The sequence below is a fragment of the Triticum dicoccoides genome, chromosome 6B, assembly GCF_002162155.2.
Source record: "Triticum dicoccoides isolate Atlit2015 ecotype Zavitan chromosome 6B, WEW_v2.0, whole genome shotgun sequence".
NCBI lineage: Eukaryota > Viridiplantae > Streptophyta > Magnoliopsida > Poales > Poaceae > Triticum > Triticum dicoccoides.
In genome coordinates this window covers 108476000-108484802 of record NC_041391.1, presented here as the reverse complement: position 1 = coordinate 108484802, position 8803 = coordinate 108476000, and positions in this window count along the sequence as shown.

The following is an 8803-nucleotide window of genomic DNA, read 5'->3' as shown; positions in this document are numbered from 1 at the left end:
CTCTCTCTCTTCTATCCACCTTTCTCTCTCTTCATTACTCCTACCTAACTACACCACCTCCATTAATGCATCTCCTTTCTCTTTTTCCTTCCCCCTCCACTAGTTGAAGTTGTCTCCTCCCAAATTAGGTAGCTAGGTAGATGTAGGATTTAGTTAAGTGACCTATTTGCCCCCTAACTAGATCTATCTTTGTCAAGAAGAGCTTTGTGCACTTTTGATCTCCCTACAACATCATCTCCACCGTGTGCTCGATCTCGATCGAGATAGAGGTGATGAAAATTTCATGCTTTTGTAAAATGGAAATATGTTTATGTGTGTGATATGTTTGTGGAAATTGTGTGTGTGGCATGAGTTGACGCCAAATTGTGCTTTTGAGTTGCCTATGTTTTGCCGAAATGTCGATTTATTTCTGTTTCGGCGAATTCCGGGCAAACTCTAGATCCATATATGTCCTATTTTTAGGGAAGGTCATGCCAAATTTTTTTATGACTTTGATGCATGCATACATTTTTATAATCAATTTGTTTATTATTACCACGCAGAGTTGACGATGGTCAGTGGAAAAATGGTGGCCAGGTGGTTGCGGTCGGCGGTGCAGGGCATGAAAGAAAATAACCGGACAGATGTTTTATGTCCGTGTCGAAAATGCAAAGGAATAGTTTGGCTCGACCCCCATGACGATGGTCGTGTCGAAGCACACCTACTCATGACTGGTTTCATGGATGGCTATACTCGGTGGATAATTGAAGATGAGGATGATGATGTTGAGGATGCCGACGGGGCAGGCAATGATGACACGGGGCAAGATGAAGAGATGATCGATAATGGCGGCGGGAAAGAGGCCGGACATGGCGGCGGAGAAGGGGCCGGACATGAAGGAGGAGAAGGGGCCGGACATGGCGGCAGAGAGAACGACCTGGACTCCACATAGCAGAGTTCGTTGGTACTAAGTTCAATTGTGCGGGACCCTCATGTTCAAGCATTGCTTCGCAAGGAGACGAGTACTGAGAGAGCTGCTTCTAGAGAGGAGGCTAAGCTGGAGCAACTGGTGGTAGACTCGAACACTCCATTGTATGATGGTTGCAATCCTGAGGTGACCCGCTTGAGTTTCACGCTCCAACTCCTGAAGACGAAGGCTAAAAACAAATGGACCGACACTAGCCTCGATGAGCATCTCAAGTACCTAAAGGATGTTCTTCCCGCGGGTAATCTATGTCCTACTAGTGTTGATGAGGCCAAGAAGATCGTGTGCCCTCTTAATCTGGCACACATTAGATACCATGCATGCATCAACGATTGCATAATTTATCGGAAGGAGCACGCGGAAAAAACAAGTTGTCCGGTGTGCAATGCTTCTCTATACAAGAAGGCCAGGAAGAAATGTCCCCAGAAAGTTGGATGGTACTTACCGATCACTCCTCGTCTCCAGAGGTATTTTGTAGAACCCAAGGAAGCTAAGCTAATGCGCTGGCACGCGGAGAGGAAGAAGCCCGACGATGGAGATGATCCGAAGCTGAGACACATGAAGGATGGAAGCCAGTGGAGAGCGTTGAACAACTTCTATCGGTATTTTGAATGTGATGCAAGGAACATCATGCTCGGCGCATGTACCGATGGCATGAATACGTTTGGCAACCAAAACACCAACCATAGAACATGGCCCGTGTTTGTATGGATGTATAACCTCCCCCCTGGTTGTGCATGAAATCGAAGTACATTCACATGAGCATGCTTATTCAAGGGCCGAAACAACCAGGAAATAATATTAATTTGTATCTGGGGCTACTTCAAGAGGAGTTAGACACGTTATGGAAAACACCGGCCAAGACATGGGACGCCAGCAAAGGTGAGTATTTCAACATGAGAGCCGCGCTAATCACGACAGTGCAGGACTACCTCGGCAGGCCAGGTGTGCCACGGATATTGCGGATGCACGCGGTGCATCGATGATACGACGTCTCAGCAGCTAACGTCAAGGAAAGATAGCGGGTCTGGGAAAATCGTGTACATGGGGCATCGAAGATGGCTTGAATAGGACGACCCGTGGAGAAACCGTGGAGATCTATTCAATGGTCACGTTGAGCATCGAGGACATCCACGTAAGCGGAGCGGTGCCGAAATCGATGAGCTGTTAAAAAACTAGAAGGAATGCCCTGCTCCGGGAAAGACGATGAGAAAGGTGCCGGAGCCACTGCTGAAGGTATGGAAGACGAGGTCTGTGTTCTGGGACTTGGAGTACTGGCACAAACTCAATACACCTCATTGCCTTGATCAAATGCATATCTATAAGAATGTCTGAGGGAGTCCTGGACTAGGGGGTGTCCGGACAGCCGGACTATCATCGTCCGCCGGACTCCAAGACTACGAAGATACAAGATTGAAGACTCCGTCCCGTGTCCGGATGGGACTTTCCTTGGCGTGGAAGGCAAGCTTGGCGATACGGATATGTAGATCTCCTACCATTGTAACCGACTCTGTGTAACCCTAGCCTCCTCCGGTGTCTATATAAACCGGAGGGCGTTAGTCCGTAGGACACAACATACATTACAACAATCATACCATAGGCTAGCTTTAGGGTTTAGCCTCCTTGATCTCGTGGTAGATCCACTCTTGTACTACCCATATCATCAATATTAATCAAGCAGGACATAGGGTTTTACCTCCATCGAGAGGGCCCGAACCTGGGTAAAACATCGTGTCCCTCGTGTCCTGTTACCATCCGCTTAGACGCACAGTTCGGGACCCCCTACCCGAGATCCGCCAGTTTTGACACCGACATTGGTGCTTCAATTGAGAGTTCCTCTGTGTCGTCGCCGATAGGAAGGATGCCTCCACCGGTCTTCAAAGACGGTATTTTCGCCAAAGGGGCCTTGGCCGCCGGCCAAACTATCCGGCTAGGTGGTTTTCTTATGACCGCCTGTCCGGCCACTGCTTCGACAATGACTTCCCGAGTCGTCGAAAGCAAACTCCGCGTCAGCTCGGAATTTGCCGAGCGGCTGGATCCAATAGAGCTCTCGTCTATCAACGAGCTCTTGGACCGCATCGCAGCCCTGGGAGTTGCTACAGACTCCAATCAGATTGGGCTTAAAACCGATCTAAGAGAGATTAACTCTCCCCAGGCCACCCACCACATTGCAGTGGTAGAGGAACAATGCGGCGACTCTTCGCCCATATTGAAAACTAGTCACGTCCGGATTTCTGAACCCTCCATGCCGGATTTCTGCGGAGGGACGGACGTCGATCGAGCATTGAACTTAAAATCATGCATCGTTCCGAATTCGCTGGGTCGTGTCCAGCAACCCAAGTTTCCGAATTCGGAAACCCCTCGGCCTTCAAGCCCCAATACGGGCAGGGATCCGGATTTTAGTCCACCCACCCGCCCAGACATATGCGATCTATCTCTAATTTGGCAAGAGCCCACTGAAATAGTACATCACTACTGGGCCAGATTCCTCCTGGTTATGGACAGGACAAAGGACTGCCGAGAGGAAAACGCAATCTCAATCTTTTGCAATAATTGCACGGACAAGGGAATATTGAACGCCATCGGCCGTCGTAAGATTACACGCTTCACCGATCTGGCGTCCATAATACGAAAGTACTGTGTGATGGAAAGTTTCCGGAAAACCGAAAATCAGTTTTGGGACAATTCGGCTCCAAATACAACCCTAGTCCGCAACAAAAGGGTGCATCGTACTGAGGCACTAGATGTAAAAACCAAAAAGCAAAAACCCCTTAAAGGGCACGGAACCGTACTGGAAGGATGTCTCAATGGACCCTGTAAGCTTCATAGTACAGAGGGAGCCGTCCCAAGACATAGCCTTCGAGCATGTTGGATACTACGGTAGGTGGCCAAAAGTGGCGAGGAGCGTCTAACCCCGGAAAACCACTCCAACAATACCGGTACGGTATCAACAGTCTTCGAGACCTTCGCATCAAACAATATGCGAAAACGAACAATCCGCAGACTCGCCGAAGTCTATCAAGTAGCAACAGCAAATCCATGGAGCGACACAGCCATAACCTTCAATGCTAGTGACGAACCTAAATTCCGAACTGCTCGAGCACCAGCCGCACTAGTGCTTATTCCCATAGTGGACGACTTTCGGCTTACAAAGGTCCTCATGGATGGCGGCATCAGACTAAACCTCATATATGAGGAAACTCTTCAAAAAATGGAAATAGACTGGAGCCGTATTGAGCAAAGCAGCACAACCTTCAAAGGAATAATCCCTAGCCGAGAAGCGCGCTGCACCGGAAAAATCACACTTGATGTGGTGTTCGGCTCGCCGGACAATTATAGATCCGAAGAAGTGACGTTCCAAGTGGCCCCGTTCAATAGCGGATATCACGCTATATTAGGACGAGAGGCATTCACAATCTTTCAAGCAGTACCTCATTACGGGTACATGAAGCTCAAAATGCCTGGGCCCGGCGGAATAAGCACTCTCGCTAGTGATCCGGACATAGCACTCCGCGCCGAAAACAAAATAGCTGCACTAGCCTAGAGGCACTATCCGAAGGCTTAGTAGCAGAAGAACTCACCGCGCTGCGCTCTACGGTGAACAGGGACGATGTGATACTCGATAAAAGATCCAAGTCCACCTCCTTCAAACCAGCAGATGAAATAATAAAATTCCAGGTCCATCCAATGGACCCAACAAAGACGGCCTCCATTGGGGCACAATTGAACCCCGAAGTAGACGCCGCACTGCGCGAACTCCTTCGGGAAAATTGGGACATCTTTGCCTGGCATCCTTCGGATATGCCCGGAATCCCACGCAGGTTGGCAGAACACAGCCTAAACATCCTAAAAGGATTCAAGCCAGTCAAACAGGCTCTTCGACGATTTTCCGAACCCAAAAGACAGGCAATGGGAGAAGAGCTAACCAAACTATTGGAAGCCGGATTCATCAGAGATATCAAACATCCGGACTGGCTAGGAAATCTGGTAATGGTACCAAAGAAGGACAAATCCTGGCGCCTTAGTGTCGATTTTAAAGACCTCAATAAGGCTTGCCCAAAGGATCCCTTCCCTCTCCCCCACATCGACCAAATTATCGATGCTACCGCAGGGCACGATTCGTTGTGCTTCCTCGACGCATACTCTGGCTATCATCAAATCAAGATGGCGGAAGCAGACCAAGCCGCAACGGCATTTATCACTCCATATGGACCATTCTGCTTCAACACGATGCCCTTCGGACTCAAAAACGCCGGCGCAACATATCAGCGCATGATTCAAACATGTCTGGCCACCCAGATCGGCAAAACAGTCGAGGCATACGTAGACGATGTAGTCGTCAAAACAAAACACGTCGAAACTTTAGTAGACGATTTGAGGCTCACATTCGACAACCTCAGAGCATATGACATCAAGCTGAATCCGGAAAATGGGTTTTTGGCGTACCAGCCGGAAAGCTGCTGCGCTTCATTGTATCCGGTAGAGGAATTGAAGCAAACCCGGCTTAAATCCGAGCTCTATCAGAATTGGATATTCCAAAAGACCTCAAACAGATACAAAAATTAACAGGATGCGTGGCAGCTTTAAGCTGCTTTATCTCCCGTCTAGGAGAAAAGGCATTGCCCCTCTATCGCCTCCTCAAACGCACCGAACACTTCGAGTGGACAGATGCTGCCACTGCCGGACTCGAAGAAATAAAGGCCATATTGGCAACAAATCCGGTCCTGGCCGCGCCCAATCTAGGTGAACCAATGTTGTTATACATCGCAACAACACATCAAGTCGTAAGCGCGGTACTCGTTGTCGAACGAGAAACAGAAGGGCATAAATTCCCTCTTCAAAAACCAGTGTATTATGTATCCACTGTGTTAACTCCTTGCAAATCCCGTTACCCACACTATCAGAAGATAGCTTATGCGGTGTTCATGGCATCCCGGAAGCTCCGACACTACTTTCAAGAGTGTTCGATAACAGTGGCCTCCGAAGTACCACTCAATGACATCATAAATAACCATGACGCAACGGGCAGGATTGAAAAATGGGCCATTGAGATCTTACCATTTGATATAACTTACAAACCTCGGCGAGCTATAAAGTCACAAGTTTTGGCTGACTTCGTCGCCAAATGGACCGAAGCCGAACTCCCTAAAGAGTACGGCGCATACTCCAATTGGGTTATGCACTTTGATGGCTCTAAAATGTTGGCCGGACTGGGGGCTAGCGTCGTATTGACGTCCCCAACCGGGGACACAGTCCAGTACGTACTTCAAATAATGTACACCGACTCCAACAACGCAGCCGAATACGAGGCCCTGTTACATGGTCTCCGGATGGCAGTTTCCATGGGCATTCAACGCCTAGAGGTGCGCGGGGATTCAAACCTTGCAAATATCCCAAATAAATGGAGACTTTGACGCCAAGGATCCGAAAATGGCAGCATATTGCAACGCTGTCCTAAAAATGTCAGCTCGGTTTGAGGGACTCGAATTCCATCACATAGCCCGAGATAATAACCAAGCGACCGACGTACTGGCACGCATCAGTGCGAAACGTGATGCTGTCCCTTCAAATATCTTCCTGGAACGGCTCTTCAAGCCATTCGTACTATGGGAAGAGGAGCCCGGAAGTGACAAACCGGAAAAAACAGCGACAATCGGTGTTTCAGCCGATGACAGAACACCTTCAGCCCACGACATAATGGCAGTAATCGCCCCGTGGACAGAACCATTCCTAGCCTATTTGCTTAGGCAGGAACTTCCCGAAGACCAAAACGAGGCCCACTGCATAGTCCGGCGATCGAAAGCCTACAAGGTCCATGAGGGAGAACTTTATAAGAAAAGTACAACCGGAGTCCTTCAAAGGTGTATCTCCGAAGAGGAAGGGCGAAACCTCCTGGCTGAAATTCATGCCGGACTAGGCGGACACCACGCAGCAGCCCGGGCCCTTGTAGGAAAGGCATTCCATACAGGATTTTATTGGCCGACGGCCCGGGCAGATGCCTAGGACTTAGTCCAGAGATGCGTTGGTTGTCAGCTCTTTGCTAATCAGAGCCATATGCTGCCCATCGCCCTCAAAACTATACCCATTACCTGGCCGTTCGCGGTCTGGGGGCTTTATATGGTTGGACCCCTTAAATGGGAAACCCACAAGCAAAGGTACCTATTGGTCATGGTGGATAAATTCACCAAATGGATAGAGGCCAAACCGGTCAAAACGGCAGAGTCCGGACCAGTGATAGACTTTATATCCGGGGTAGTACACCGTTACGGAGTCCCCCACAGCATCATCACCGACAACGGCACAAACTTCACAGCCGATGAGGTAAAGTCATGGTGCAAAAATATGGGCATCAAGCTCGACTACGCTTCAGTCTATCACCCTCAAACCAACGGTCAAGTGGAACAAGCAAATGGTCTAATAATGAGCGGCATTAAACACAGACTAGTGCGGTCACTTACTAAATCTGACACACAATGGGTCGAGGAGCTCGACTCCGTACTCTGGGGGCTGCGGACAACGCCTAACCGTACTACGGGATTCACACCATTTTTTATGATCTACAGCGCAGAGGCAGTTCTGCCCTGCGACATTATTCATGACTCACCTCGAGTGGGCATGTATGAAGAAAGAGAGGCTGAGCTGGATCGGCAGGACTGCTTGGACACATTGGAGGAAGAACGCGACGTCGCCAAGGCTCCTTCCGCATTCTATCAGCAGCAGGCCCGAAGATATCAAAGCAGAGAAGTACGGGCCAAGACTTACAACGTTGGTGAACTAGTTCTACGCCTGCTGGACAAGAAAAGGACAAGCTCAAGTCCAAATGGGAGGGCCCCTTCATTATAGATCAAGTCCTGACCGGCGGAGCGTACCGTCTACGAAATGCGTCGGATAACCAACTCGAGCCGAACCCATGGAACGCAGCCCGCCTCCGAAGATTCTATGCCTAGCACCGGACTAAGAGTTCGTCCCCTTCCTCCGTTCAAATTTTTACACTTGGTTGTCTTTTGTTTCTCTTTTCATTACTTTTTTACTACAAAGCCCGTAAGGGCCTACTTTCGCATTATTCGCATACACTTGATGTGCCATCCGCACTCACTATACCTGGGGGCTTCTTTTACAGAAGCTCAATTATAAGGGTCTCATGCCCAGCACATGTGTCAAGCTTCCACATGTACCTTTTACTCACCATTATATGCATCGATATGACTTAAGTTTTGGCCTAGCTGGGTTGCCTGGCTCCTGTGCTTACCCCTACGTTCCCGATTGTTCGGCTAGGAGGTAAAGGGAGCACCTCTGCGATTGTTACTGCCGGGTCAGCCGGATGTGTACCTCAGACTGGGTGAAGCCGAAAGCTAGCGTTCTTAAGGGAATATTCGGTCGGTGACTTAAAAGATGATTTTTTACCTACTCATTTATCCGCCCCCAGACGTTTTTTCTGCTTTTTTTTGCAGTTCGGACATGCACCTTAGGGCATGCCTCCCAAGGAAAGGAACCCTTAACGGAACTATTCTCCCTGGAAGATGTTTCTTACTAACCATGTAATATAACATAACTAGTTGGGCACTTGTCTGATAAAGCACTAATTACCCCTACGCCTGGTCTCCATGCATACCACGGTTGTTCCTTAACCAAAAAGGTATTCAGACACACTCTGGACTCTAGGGTCCCGAGATCAAAGCGAAAAGGTCGGCAAAGAAAAACGATCTACAATCCGGCTAGAAGGCATTTCACATGTCACTTTAAAGGAAAACATACATTGTCAAATTTACTGATTGTATTCCTCCTCAATCCCGTCTAACAGGATGTCTAACTTACAGTCCCGTTGGGAAAATTTAGCAG